Here is a 15,281-nt window from a genome sequence, read left to right as displayed (position 1 = left end):
TTGAATTGCTAGAACTTAGTACAGTGCCTTCAATACAGATTATCTATCAACCGGTGTTAGGATTCAAATAAATTAACAACTGGTTCTCTGCCCTAATGACTGTTTTAGGATATGAAATGATATACTGAAAGGTAGTTTTATATTTCATTCATTTAATATTTAAATAAGAACAGTAGGAAAGAAACACAAAACTACATGATGTTATAGTACTCACAGTAAGCAAACGTATACTTATAGAGAGAAAGCAGCTTATGTGACCACAGCCAGTATTGGAACCTATGCAGAACCAAAACTCGTTCTGACTATATTCACTCTTTTTTTTTTCTCTTCTTCCATGGCTTCCAAAATGGAAGATAAAATAACCCTTGAAATCTATATTTCTATTGATTCATTGGGTCCCAGCTTCCTATTGGTTTCACTGTTCAGGGAACACCAACACACTCATAATATCTTGGGGGAATTTTGGGTGTAAGACAAAGTAAAAACAAATGACAGGTTGTTACCCCCTGGATGTTTGGAATTTTTTTCTCTTCACAATATGTTTTTTAACTGAAGTAACAAAATGAATGAATCAAAATATAGTATTTCATCAAAGGTATAATTAATTTTTTTATTTAATTAATTTGTCTATTTTGAATTTTACAATTTTCCCCCTAAACTCACTTCCTTCCCCCCACCCCCCCACAGAAGGCAGTCTGTTAGTCTTTATATTGTTTCCATGGTATACATTGATCTAAGTTGTATGTAATGACAGAGAAATCATATCCTTAAGGGAAAAAAAAATAAAGTATAAGAGTTAGCAAAATTACATAATAAGATAACTTTTAAAAAAAAATTAAAGGTGGGGCTGCTAGGTGGTGTAGTGGATAGAGCACTGGTCCTGGAGTCAGGAGTACCTGATTTCAAATCCAGCCTCACACACTTAATAATTACCTAGCTGTGTGGCCTTGGGCAAGCCACTTAACCCCATTGCCTAACAAAAATCTATAAAAAAAATTAAAGGTAATAATCTTTGATGTTTGTTCAATCTCCACAATTCTTTCTCTGGATACAGATGGTATTCTCCATCGCAGATAGCCCAAAATTGTGCCTGATTCTTGCCCTGTTGGTATGAGTGAGTCCATTAAAGCTGATCATCACTCCCATGTTGCTGTTAGGGTGTACAATGTTATTCTGGTTCTGCTCATCTTGCTCTGCATCAGTTCATACAAATCCTTCCAGGTTTCCCTGAATTCTCATCCCTCCTGGTTTCTAATAGAACAATAGTGTTCCATCACATACATATACCACAGTTTGTTAAACTGTTCCCCAATTGATGGGCATTCCCTCAGTTTCCATTTCTTTGCCACCACAAAGAGAGCTGCTATGAACATTTTTGTACAGGTGATGGTTTTACCCTTTTTCAAAATCTCTTCAGGGTATAGACCCAGTAGTGGTATTGCTGGATCAAAGGGCATACACATTTCTATTGCCCTTTGGGCATAATTCCAAATTGCTCTCCAGAAAATGACTATGGATAGCTTTGATTTTCTGTAAATTGCCTTTGCATATCCTTTGACCAGTTGTCAATTGGGAAATGACTTGTTTTTTTTTAAATTTGATTCAATTCTCTGTATATTTTAGAAATGAGTTCTTTGTCAGAAATACTAGTTGCAAAAATTGCTTTCCAATTTATTATATTTCTTTTGATCTTGGTTACAGTGGTTTTGTCTGTGCAAAAGCTTTTTAATTTAATGTAATTGAAATTATCTAGTTTGTTTTTAATGATGTTCTCCATCTCTTCCTTGGTCATAAACTGCTTTCCTTTCCACATATCTGACAGGTAAACTATTCCTTGATCTCCTAGTTTGCTTATAATATTGTTTTTTATGTCTAAATCCTGTATTCATTTTGATTTTATCTTGGTATAGGATGTGAGATGTTGGTCTAAACCAAGTTTCTGCCTTACTAACTTCAAATTTTCCCAACAGTCTTTATCAGAGAGAGTTATTATCCCAAAAGCTGAACTCTTTGGGTTTATCAAACAGAAGATTACTATAATCATTTCCTACTATTGCACCTAGTCTATTCCACTGATCCACCACTCTATTTCTTAGCCAATACTAGACAGATTTGATGACTGATGCTTTATAATATAATTTTAGATCTGGTAGGGCTAAGCCACCTTCTTTTGCACTTTTTTTCATTAAATCCCTGGAAATTTTTGACTTTTTATTTCTCCATATGAATTTACTTATAATTTTTTCTAACTCATTAAAGTAATTTTTTGGAATTTTGACTAAATAAGTAGTTTAATTTAGTAGAATTGTCATTTTTATTATGTTAGCTCAACTTATCCATGAGTAGTTGATATTTACTCAGTTATTTAAATCTATTTTATTTGTATGAGAAGTATTTTGTAATTGTTTTCAAAAAGTTTCTGAGTATGAATTGGCATTTAGACTCCCAGGTATTTTATATTGTCTGAAGTGACTTTGAATGGGATTTCTCTTTCTAGCTCTTTCTGCTGTATCTTGTTAGTCATAGATAGAAATGTTGAGGATTTTTGAGGGTTTATTTTATATCCTGATACTTTGCTAAAGTTGCTAATTATTTCTAGTAGTTTTTTAGATGATTTTTTGGGATTCTCTAGGAATACCATCATGTCATCTGCAAAGAGTGGGATTTTTGTCTCTTCCTTCCCAATTCTAATTCCTTCAATTTCTTTTTCTTCTCTTATTGCCGAAGTTAACATTTCTAATACAATATTGAATAGTAGTGGTGATAATAGGCATCCTTGTGATCTTATTGGAAATGGCCTGGAGTTTTTTTTCTTTGGGAGTTCAGTAATAGCTTGTTGAATTTCTTTTACTGAGATAGGGTTATTTATGTATTTAATTTCTTCTTCATTTAACCTGGGCAACGTATTTTTGGAAATATTCATTCATTTCACTTAGATTATCAAATTTAGTAGCATAGAGTTGGGCAAAAGTATTCTGAATTATTACTTTAATTTCCTCCTCACTGGTGGTGAGTTCACCTTTTTCATTAATGATACTAGCAATTTGGTTTTCCTTATCAATTTTTTTTTCATAAAACCAACTCTTGGTTTTATTAGTTCTATAGTTTTCTTGCTTTCAATTTTATTAATTTCTCCTTTAATTTTTAGAATTTCTAATTTGATATTTAATTGGGGGGGTTAATTTGTTCTTTCTCTAATTGTTTTTTTAGGTTTTTGCAAGGCAAATGGGGTTAAGTGGCTTGTCCAAGGCCACACAGCTAGGTAATTATTAAGTGTCTGAGACCGGATTTGAACCCAGGTACTCCTGACTCCAAGGCTGGTGCTTTATCCATTACGCCACCTAGCCGCCCCCCTCTAATTTTTTTAGTTGCATGTTAAGTTCATTTATTTCCTCTTTCTCAAATTTATTCATGTAAGCATTTAAAGATAAAATGTATCCCCTGACAGCTGCCTTTGCTATATCCCATAAGTTTTGGTATGTTGTTTCATTTTTGTCATTATCTAGGATGAAATCATTAATTCTTTCTCTAATTTGTTTTTTGATCCACTCATTCTTTAAAATGAGGTTATTTAGTTTCCAATTAGTTTTAGATCTATTTCTCCCTGGCCCATTATTGCATTTGATTTTTATTGCATTATGATCTGAGAAAGATGTATTTACTATATCTGCATTTCTGCAATTGATTATTAGGTTTTTATGCCCTATACTTTTGCATAAGTGTCATGTACTACAGAAAAAAAGTATATTCCTTTCTATTCCCATTCAATTTCCTCCATAAGACTATCGTGTCTAGGTTTTCCAACAATCTATTTACCTCCTTAACTTCCTTCTTGAATATTTTATGGTTAGATTTATCTAAATCTCAGAGCAGGAGTCTGAGGTCTCCTACCAGTAGAGTTTTGTTGACTATGTCTTCCTGTAACTTCTTCAATTTCTCCTCTAAGAATTTGGATGCTATACCATATGGTACATGCATATTTAGTATTGAAATTACTTTTACTATCTATGGTACCTTTTAGGAAGATATAGTTTCCTTCCTTGTCTCTTTTAACAAGATCTGCTTTGTCTGAGATAAGGATTGCTACCCCTGCTTTTTTCATTTCAGCTGAAGCAAAATATATTTTGTTCCAACCTTTTACCTTTACTCTATATGCATCTCTCTGCTTCAAATGAGTTTCTTGTAAGCAGAATATTATAGGATTCTGATTTTTAATAAAGGTATAATTAATTTCAAGAGATGACTAAATAAATATTATAAGTATAATTCTGTCATTTTTTTTCACCCATGAACAAAATGAACATTATTACAGGCACTTACAAAATGCTGTTGCATAAATGAACAATAAAAAAAGAGTAAGGAATATAAACATGTGATTTCCACATTGGGTGGCTGCCCAGTTGCCCACCTTAGAGAGAACCCTGATTACAAGTGTCATTTTTGCTAACTAGTTTGCTGGACTCAACACAAAATTAACTTATCAGTTCTGCCAAACAGGTGCAAACTGGCTGAATCCCACCACTACTATCAACCTACCTACCCATCTACCTACTGAGTGTATGAAGCAGTTACCATGTTCTTGAAGCTGATTGAAGGAGGCTAGGGAGAGGGGAATGTGTCCATTTGGAAAGGGAGTTTCTAAAAAATATGTACATGGCTGATGGTAGAGAATTTAAAAATTTTTATGCAGTAAGTCCAGTTTCTGTAACTGACAAATATCAACAGAGGACAAAAGACAGCATGTAGTTGTTACAGAAAAAGCAAAGGAAAGGAAAAAAAGGGAAAAACTTCCATTAAGACTTTAGATGTCAGAAAAGCAGTCATAGCATTGAATGAATTGCCATACGTATGAGCAAATAAACCATAGTATGTTTCACCTATGTACATATGATTGAATATTTGCAATCTTGGATATTTAAAACCAAATAGTGAAGAGGTCAACATATATATTAGATTTTATAGCCCTTTGCTATCTAAACAATAAAAATCATATTTTACTTCCTTTATTCAGAAACCAATGATGAAGTCATTTAACTAACCACCAGTTACAATTATTTGAAATAAATCAGTGAACCTAGAGAGAAGTAAAAAGTTAAAAAAACTGGATAGTAGTCAAAAGAAATGCCAAAGTCTATGTTCTTCAAGCTTATGTGCTTTCTTTATCAGAGTCCCCAAACTTTTATTTACAGTTCATTTACACTTATTTTAGAAACAATTTTAATAAATGTTATCTTAATAACATATAATTAGAAAGGAAAGTGTGGGAGGTAGGGGAAAACAGGCTTCTTGAGGTAGGTCCAATGGTAATAGCAAAAAATGATATTTTATAGAAAGGTAAGAGACAGATAATCAATCCAAGACAAGAATTGACAATTATCTGTAACAGTTTAGGTATCATTCAGTGTAGGGATCGTTCAGTGTAGAGACAAATCTTGCCTGTCAGTCTCAATAACCTCTTGAGGACATTAGGGTATTATGTACTAGAATTGTTGTCATTAAAAAAGGTTAAATTATGTTCTTTGTATTTTTAAAGTTAGAGAAATGTACAAAAAAAAGATCACTAAGAAATTACTTAGATAACTTAAAAAAATAATTCAAATACATCATTTGTTTAAATTGATGAGTTCAATTTTCTAGAAAATTTCTAGTACTCCTTTCTCTAAGAATACCAGACAAAAATAACAATTAATCTGATTTTTACAGAATTTAAAAATTTACAAAATACTTCTCTTATACAGTAGTATAAGTGAAGCATTGTGTTTTATCCACAATGTGCTTCTCAGTAAAAATAGGTAGACTGTCAAATAGCAAAGAACAAAACTAGTATCATTTCCATCAGTCAGAAAACAATTCATAATATACTTAAATACTGAAAATAGATTTTGAAAAACACATTACCTTTTTAATTACTGTTAAAGAATAAAAACACTTTTACTTCTGAACAACAACTTATTCAAACTGAGCCTAATGATAATCATTTTATACACAGATGACAATGGGAGAAAAGAAATAATGGATTCCTTAATATCATTAAGGAGATCGTCATAAAGATGTGGTCCCCAGGCTAAAGCTAAAATAAAACCTCAAAGGGGAAGCATATGTCTTTTGAAAATAGAATGGCTCCTAACTAAATTGCCCCCATGTGGGAAAATCTGCATCATTAACTTCATTACTGATAGTAAACACTAGAAATACCCAGAGAGAGCACAGGCCAAAGGTGTTGAATAATAGATTAATGTAGAGCTAATGAACATTAGCTGAAACAGGAGCACCTCCCAACTGGATAATCTTTTAAGTGAACATTTTGAAAGAGTACTCTCTCTCTGTGGGGCTCTGACCACATTCAGATCCTGACCACAGTCTAGGCCCCCCCATAGAACAGCAGCCCCCCCTCCCACATCAGCCCCTTGGCATAGGGGGGCGCTTATGGTCATTCACAGACCAGGAGGGAGGACAGAACCTCACACACTGAGACCCTTGTGGGAGTGTCCCAAAAGCTCAAGAAACACCCCAAACCAGGCCCAGGCTGGGAAAATGAGCAAGCAGTGAAACAAAAAGAAGACTATTGAGAAATATTTTGCAAATGAGACCAAGAAGGACCAAAATACTCAGTCTGAAGATGAGGAAGCACAAGCTCCTGCATCTAAAGACTCCAAGAAAAACAGAAATTGGGCTCAGGCTATGATAGAGCTCAAAAAAGACTTTGAAAATCAAATGAGGGAGTTGGAAGAAAAACTGGGAAAAGAAAGGAGAGAGATGCAGGAAAAACATGAAAATGAAGTCAGCAGCTTAGTCAAGGAAATCCAAAAAAATGCTGAAGAAAATAGCATGCTAAAAACCAGCTTAGGTCAAATGGATACAACAGTTCAAAAAGTTATTGAGAAGAATGCTTTAAAAAGCAAAATTGGCCAGATGGAAAAAGAGATAAGAAAACTCTCTGAGGACAACAAATCCTTCAGACAAAGACCATTATTCAGGGAGATTGATGAATTCACCAGAAATCAGGAATCAATACTTCAAAACCAAAAAAATGAAAAATTAGAAGAAAATGTGAAATATCTCATTGAAAAAACAACTGATATGGAAAACAGACTTAGGAAAGATAATTTAAAAATTATTGGAATACCTGAAAGTCATGATCAGGAAAAGAGCCTTGACATCATTTTCAAAGAATTACTACAGGAAAATTGCCCTGATATTCTAGAAGCAGAGGACAAAATAGAAATGGAGAGAATCCACCGATCCCCCTGAGAAAGAGATCCCAAAAAACCAACCCCCAGGAATATTATAGCCAAGTTCCAGAACTCCCAAGTCAAAGAGAAAATACTACAAGGAGCCAGAAGGACACAGTTCAAATATCGTGGAGCTGCAGTCAGGATCACACAGGACTTAACAGCAACTACATTGGAAGCTCGTAGGGCTTGGAATACAATATACTGGAAGGCAAAAGAGCTTAGAATGCAGCCAAGAATGAACTACCCAGCAAGGCTGAATGTCCTCTTCCAGGGAAAAAGATGGACTTTCAATGAACCAGGGGAATTTCAAAATGTTCCTTTTGGAATGGCCAGAGCTGAACAGAAGGTTTGATCTTCAGATACAGGACTCAGGTGAAGCATGGAGATTGGAGCAGAGGGGGGAAATATGAGGGACTTAATGAGGATGAACTGCATGTATTCCTGCATAGAAAAATGACACTGATAATACTCATATGAACCTTCTCAGTTAATAGAGCAGGTAGAGAGAGCTTTTATAGTTGAAGCACAGGAGAAAGCTGAATCGAAGATGTAAAAATGGAGTCAATAGGAAAAAAAAGGGAAATGTAATGGGAGAAAGAAAAAGGAGAGGGGGAATAGTCCAAGACATTTCACATAAGATTTTTTTTTATTACAATGAGCTATTGAAATGATATGGAAGGGGGGAGGCAAGGGGGAATGAGGGAACCTTTGCTCTCATCAGAGATGGCTAGGAGAGGAAACAGCATATATACTCAATGGGGTAAAGGCATCTGGAGTAAGAAGGAGGGGGGAGCAGGGGGAAGGGGTGGGGCTTTGAATAAAGGAGGAGAGGATGGACCATGGGGGGAGAGTGGCCAGATATAACACATTTTCTTTCTTACTTCTTGCAAGGAGCTGGGAATGGAAGGCCTGCCCAGGACCACAGGGCCAGGTGGATTCTGGGCCTAAGGGTTGGTATGGGGGCTCAGGGCTTCTTGGCCCCGGGACCAGGGATCTGTCTGCTGTGCCACTCAGCGACCCTACAGCAGAGTCATAGTGAAAGGAGAGAGAAAATAGAGTACATGGTAGTGGAGAAATAAGAAAGGAGGGAGTTGGGATCAGCAATGGCAAAGGTGGAAAAATATGGAAATAACTTTTGTGATGGACTTATCATAAAGAATGAGATCCACCCATGACAGAGGTGTTGGTGTTGGAACAAAGACTCAAGCACATTTTTTGTTATGATTATTTGGGGGAGGGTGCAGGGCAAGTAGGGCTGGATGGCCTGCCTGGGGTCACATAGCAGGGTGATCTTTGGGTGTCTGGGGCCTGATTTGGACCCAGGTGCTCCTGGCTCAAGGGCCAATGCTCTGTCTGTCACCCAGCCACCCCTACTATTATTACTATTTTATTTTATTTTGGGTCTTTCTTTCTTTCTTTTTTTTTTTGTTTTTTGCAGGGCAGTGGGGATCGGGTGGCTTGCATGTCACATGGCTCGGTGATTGTTGGGTTTATGAGGCTGGATGTTGACTTGGGTGCTCGTGGCTCCAGGGCTGTCGCTTCGTCCATTGCGCCACCTGGCCATACCTACAATTATTACTATTATTATTTTTTCATTTTAATTTTTTTCCTCTCCCCTTTACTTTTTTCACCCAAACAAGTCTATCTATATTCATGGGGGAGGAGGAGGGGTATTTTGTTTACTTGTAAACAAGAATATTTTATTAATGTAAAAAAAAATTTGTACAAAATGAGAATAAAAAAATAAATTAAAAAAAGAGTACTCTATCTCTATCTCTGTCTCTCTGTCTCTCTCTTCATCTCTCTTATTTATTTATCTATCATTATCTATCTATCTATCTTTCTATCTGTCTGTCTCTGTTTGTCTGTCTGATAGTCTAAAGTAGGGATTCTCAACCTGAAGTTAGTGAACTTTTTTAAAAAAAATGTGTTTAAGTGCATTTAAATATATTTGGTTTCATTTGAAATCACATGTATTTTGTTTTATGAATTTAAAAACATCATTTTGAGGAGTCCATAGGCTTCACCAGTTTGTCAAACAGGTCCAGCGCAAAAAAATAGATTAAGAATTTCAGTTAACTGCATGTGAAATTTGTGTATTTCAACATAAATGCCTTCACTATCATTAGTTTTGAAAAATATAATGAAAACAATGTAATTCTTTTTCATAATTATCTTTATGTAAACTCGTTCAATTATAAATACAACAAAAATGACAGTTGAAAGTTGACTTTACAATTTGTTTTTGTTTGTTTGTTTGTTTTTGCAAGGCAATGGGGTTAAGTGGCTTGCCCAAGGCCCCACAGCTAGGTAATTATTAAGTGTCTGAGGCCGGATTTGAACTCAGGTACTCCTGACTCCAGGGCAGGTGCTCTATCCACTGTGCAACCTAGCCGCCCCCTGACTTTACAATTTGTGACTCAGTTTTGGTGTCAGAAAGACCAGATTTCAAATCTGACCCCAGACACTTACTAGTTGTGACCCTGGGCAAGTCACTTAATCTTAGGCAGTTTGTCTTAGTTTCTCCACCTGTAAAATGAGCTGGAGAAGGAAATGGAAAACCACTTTAGTATCTTTGCCAAGAAAATCCCAAATGGGGTCACAAAGAGTCAGATACCACTTAAACAACTCAACAAGAAGAAACCTTTATTTGTAAAATAGTATGTAAAATACTCTCTCTTTGTGAGGAAAATGTTTTGTAAATTGCATAGTACTATAAAATTCCAAGTTATGATTATCACCTATAACTTCAGTCTAATGTTTTTCAAATTCTCTGTATTATTCAATGTCCTTCCCTCTTCAGGATCACCACCTCCAAAAATAAGGGACCTTTAGAATTAGGATTTGATGGCTTTATTCTTCTGGTTTTCTACTTTCTGACAATCCCTTTCTTGCCTTTATTATTTTTGGTTTCTCCTTTATCTTTATCAAACTTAAGGTCAGTAGTTTCCTTCCCTTATATCTTAAAAACAAAAATACTGAAACAATATATGGAAGAAAGAATATGGTTAAAAATATTAACAAGTTTAAATTAGTATAAGCTCAATATTTAGATTTCTATTCTTCTTCCTCTGTACTTATTCATTTCTTGCATTCTTTACAACCCTTGAAATAAATATGCATAAACAAAAAAATCCCATATTAACTATAGGAAATGTTATATCTAATTCTTCCTCATCAATAGTCCTCTGGAATCATTGTTGGTCATTGTATTTATCAGAATTCTTAAGTCTTCCAAGTTGCTCATCTTTACAGAGTTGTAGTAATTGTATAAATTGATCTTTTGATTCTATTTATTTCATTCTGCATCAGTGTATGTATGTCTCCTGCATTATCTTTGAATCCTTTCTTCTTGTCCATTCTCAAGGCACAATAATATTCCATTTCATTTATAAAATTTGTTCAACTGTACCCAATTAATGGACACCAACTCTGTTTCCAGTTTTCAGCAATAATAAAAAAAATGCTGCTATGAATATTTTTTGTAGAGAGGAGTCCTTTTTTTCCTTTGATCTCTCTGTGGCATAGGACGACTAGTAGTAGTAGTATCTCTAAATCAAAGGGTATACACTGGATCATAGATTTAGAATAATAGGTAATCTTAAGGATCATTTAGTTTGATCATCACCTTTTATAGATAAAGAATATGAGACCTAGAGGGATGAAGTAAGAGAAGGGGAGGGAGTATATATAAGAGATATTAAGAAGGCAGAAATAATAGGAGTTGGCATCTGATTAGATACAGGGAATAAGAGAGAAGAATCCAAGGTGTCATCTACATTATGAGTACAGGTGACTGGAAAGATGGTGATCACTCTCAACAGATAGTGAAATTATGAAGAGGGTAGAGTTTTGGGGGAAGAATGAGTTTGCTTTTGGATATGTTGAGTTTAAGATGTCTATGGGATACCCAGTTAGATGTCCAATTGACAGCTGGAGATGTAAGGCAGAAATCTGAAGAAAGGTGAGGGCTGGACAAAATGATCTAAGAATCATCTGCATATGGATGAGAACTGAATCCAAAATAGATTCAGTGGGAACAGATGAGATCCTATAGAGGAAAAGGAAAAGAGGTCTCAGAACAGATGCCCACATTTGTTCCATAGGATCAGAGAGATGAAGAGGAAACTCAGTTCAAGCAGTCAGACTTGTAGGAGTAGATAACAGAAGAAAAAAGTGTCATGAAAACTAGAAAGGAGTACTAAGAAGTAGAGTGACTGACTACAGAGAAGTAAATAAGGATGAGGATTGAAAAAAGCCTTTAGATAGGTAAGTGGAGAAGGAACATTGTAATTTTAGAGAGCAGTTTCATTTGGATAGTGAGGTAAGAAGTCAGGAGTCAGAGAATTAAAGTGAGAGGAAAAGAAGAAGTGGAGGCACTGACTGCAGATAGTTTTCATAATATCTTTAAACACAAGAGAGAGGAGAAATATTGGAGAGTGGGAATCTTAACTAAAAAATACAGTTCCTGACTAATGTAAGGGAGACCACCACCTCAAAGACCCAATCCAATTGCAGACAGATATTTTTAACAGATAAAGTTTTTCCTAAAATTAATCCTAAATTTGCCTCTTTTCATTTTGGTTCTGACTGCTTCTGGTGAGAGAGAGAGAGAGAGAGAGTGAGTAGATAGAACCCTCTCATATACCTAAGTAAAACAGAGCAAGTTTGGTTTTCCCTAATAACTCTTCAGATATTTGAACACAGTTGTGACCACTACCACTCTGATCTTCTCTTTTTCAGGTTAAGTACCTCCAGTTTCTTCAATCTATCTTTTATAACTATACTCAGAATCCTTCACTATCCTACTTCAGAAGTGCTCCAGCTAGGACAGAATACAAAAGGTGTATTGTAGAAAGCTCTGACTCTTAATGTAACCCATTCCATTACTTTTTGGCGATAGTCATATCATATTGAAAAATTATATTGAGCATGTAGTATAATTAAGCTCTAAGATTTTTTTCAGATTAACTGGGCCTACCCAATTTGGTATTGGAGTTCTTTTTAATCCATGTCTAAGATTTTACATTTATTCTTATTGAATTTTAACTAATTGCATTGTTAGTCAACAAGAATTTGTTAAGTTCTCTGACATTGGGCTAAGTATTGGGAATAAAAAAGCAAAAAACTCTGCACTCAAAGGGCATTCCACTGTAAGGGGCTGGGATGGGGGGTGGGGGTGGAGGACACAACATATAAAAAGAAGCTAAAAAGGTTAGGGTTGAAGAGGATAGTAAAGGAAGTTCAGAGGTCAGAATGCAGCCCTGGAGAGGAATGAAGACATGGCTGGTCTGCACTTTCCTTAGGGCTATGGGAAGAAATAGCCTCCCAAAGTAGGAGGACAAGGTCTTAGTAGACTCAGTATTTCTACTTTGCCAATTATTTTTCCTGTGTAGGCTATAAATTCTGCCTTCACAATTCTTATTTCTCTTTTAAACCACAGAGAAATATCTTGCTGTGGGGCTCCATACTCTCTTTGTTTTGTTTTGTTTTGTTTTTTTGCAAGGCAGTGGGGTTAAGTGCCCAAGGTCACACAGCTAAATATGCATTAAGCTTCTGAGATTGGATTTGGCCTCGGGTCCTCCTGACCTGAAGGTGGGTACTCTATCCACTGCTCCACCTAGCTTCCCTGGTTCCATAATCTATTGAGAATCAGCAGGATTTTCTATCTCATTAAGGGTTAATTCATTTTATTTTATCTTGCAATATTTATCCATAAATGTATATTTTCCTTCTCTTAGTAGTACCTTTCCTATTGATTTACCTGATAATAATAAGGGCTTTAATTAAGTTTTTTCCTCCTGATATCTTTTATATTTTCAGGCTTTTCCCTTTTAAACTCGCCCTCCTTCTACTCTTAGTATGGTTTCTTTGATCTAGACTTTAAAGCTATCAAAGCCTCCTCTCATGATGGGCAATTCAAGGTTGGTGAACCTTGAATAAGTCAGGAGGAAAGGTGAGGGCTGGACAAAATGATCTAAAAATCATCTGCACAGAGATGATAACTCAATCCAAAACAGATTCAGTGGGTTTCAGTGAGTTTCCTCCAACTTTGTCTCTATCCCAAATGACTTCTGGAGGACAGAACTGGCCTCAGTTGGATACTGGATACTTTTATTCAGGCTTGGTGGAGCACCATACAGCACCCAGGGTCCTACCCTAGTTCCAGTCCTTCCTCAGTTCTCTGCTTGCCATGCAGAGTGCTGCCCGACTGTTGTCCCAATGGAGTAAGCTTCTATCTTTTTGATTTCCATAATTCTGGGAGAGGGAGAGGCATTTGGAGTTGAGTTCTGCTGGAAGTCTGATGGTTTGTGAAGCACTGATGGGTAGGGGGTGCTGGGGTTGATGCTCCTAGTTCATTGAATTCTTACTTTCTTTGGATTCTTGGTGTCCTAGACCATAAAGATACCTAAAATTACTTTTTCTATTGTGCACAATTTCTATTTTGGAGAAGTTCTGACATGGAAGAAGAGATGACAAGTATTTTACTCCTCAGCAATACTGTTAATTATTCAGACAGCACAGATCTGATGGGAAGGAGGGATAGAGCTTTTGCCTGTACATGAGTCTCAAAATATGTTTTCCTTTCAGGGAAATCTAAACTTAATTTTGCAGTACAAGTACAGAACCCTTTGGAGAAAAGAGATTTCAATGAAATAACAGGCAACCCCAAGTCCAGTTCCCTTTCCAGGGAAGTTTATGGATTACTATGAATACTTTATGTTGAGTTTTTTTGGTACTTGTCTGAAGGCTCTTATAAGTCCTTTGCATCTTTGGAATTTTTAGTAGTGTGAAATAAAGGCTGTCCTTTAGGTAATAAACATTTGTTACTTTGAGAACTTATATAGGAATTTAAGCCTCTATTATATCCTTGCAACTATTAACACTCTCTTATCTTGTAAATGCAATCAGTTGCAAAATACTGCCATTTTGATCTTCATAACATCTTTCTTATACAAGACCTCTTTTCTTTTGACACTGTTACCACCCTGGGGTAGGCCATCACTTCACAGCTGAACTACTGGAATAGCTTGCTCTTTGGTTTTCGGCCTCAAGGCTCTTTCCACTCTAGTCCTTTCTTCACTTAGCTGTCAAAATGATCTTCCTAAAGGACAAATCTAACTAGGCAGACAATCACCTCCTTATTACCTCCAAGATCAAGTATGAAATCCTCAGTTAGATTTATAAAGTCCTCTATAATTTTCTAGCCTTCCAAGCACCTAGATGCTCACCTCCTCATCCCCATGATGCTGTAATACGTGATACTGGTCTCCTTACACACAATACTCTCTCCTGACTCTTCTTCCTAATCTCAGTCTCCTGGATTCCTTCCCATCTCACCCAAAGTCCTACCTTCTGCAAGAAGTTTTTCCTAATTCTCTTTAATGCTAATGACTTCCCTCTGGTGATAACCACAAATTTATCTGATTGTCTCTCCCATTAGCTTAGGAGCTCCCTGGGAGCAGGGCTGGTTTGCTTGGCATCTAGTAAGAGTTTTAATCCATGCTGGCAGACTGACTGAGGCACAAGCTATCCAGGGAGATTTTCTACAGTTTACTCTGAGTGGTGACTGCCATGGGCTCAGCCCCCAGATTCACAAAGTATAGAGCTTGGGGGAGAGGGGATTGTGGAAGAAGGCCAGAAAGGCCCTGGGCCATAAATTTTATTGAGGTATAGGTTGCTACAGTAACATAGAGATGAAAATAATAATAAAATAGCGCAATTTTATTTCTGTAGAATTATAGGTAATCAGTGTGGGAAAGGATCACTTTGAAAATATATATAGAAATTCTTCTCCAATTTATGTGCAAGGAGAATTATCTATTATTGATGATGGATGACTGGATTGTTCTAAGTAAAAAAATTCATGTCTCTCTGACCCCAGAGTGCAGATGTAAAAACTAAAACACAGATTTTTTCAAAGGTGGTTGCAACACAAAATTGAGAAAATGAGAGGAAGTTAAAAAATCTTTGAAGGCCATATGGGTTTGGGTCCAATAGTTTAGACAGTCCAGCTGCCAATCAACTTGCACAGAGAAAGTGAGG

At 36.1% G+C, this 15,281-nt stretch overlaps 1 protein-coding gene across 2 annotated transcripts in view; it reads right to left on the bottom strand.

Annotated features, from left to right (window-relative positions):
• Positions 1-15,281, bottom strand: part of ADCY9 (adenylate cyclase 9) — a 248,917-nt gene that overhangs the window by 107,721 nt on the left and 125,915 nt on the right. The window lies entirely within an intron of this gene.

The sequence above is a fragment of the Macrotis lagotis genome, chromosome 8, assembly GCF_037893015.1.
Source record: "Macrotis lagotis isolate mMagLag1 chromosome 8, bilby.v1.9.chrom.fasta, whole genome shotgun sequence".
Lineage (NCBI taxonomy): Eukaryota > Metazoa > Chordata > Mammalia > Peramelemorphia > Peramelidae > Macrotis > Macrotis lagotis.
This window is presented reverse-complemented; position numbering and strand designations above follow the sequence as displayed.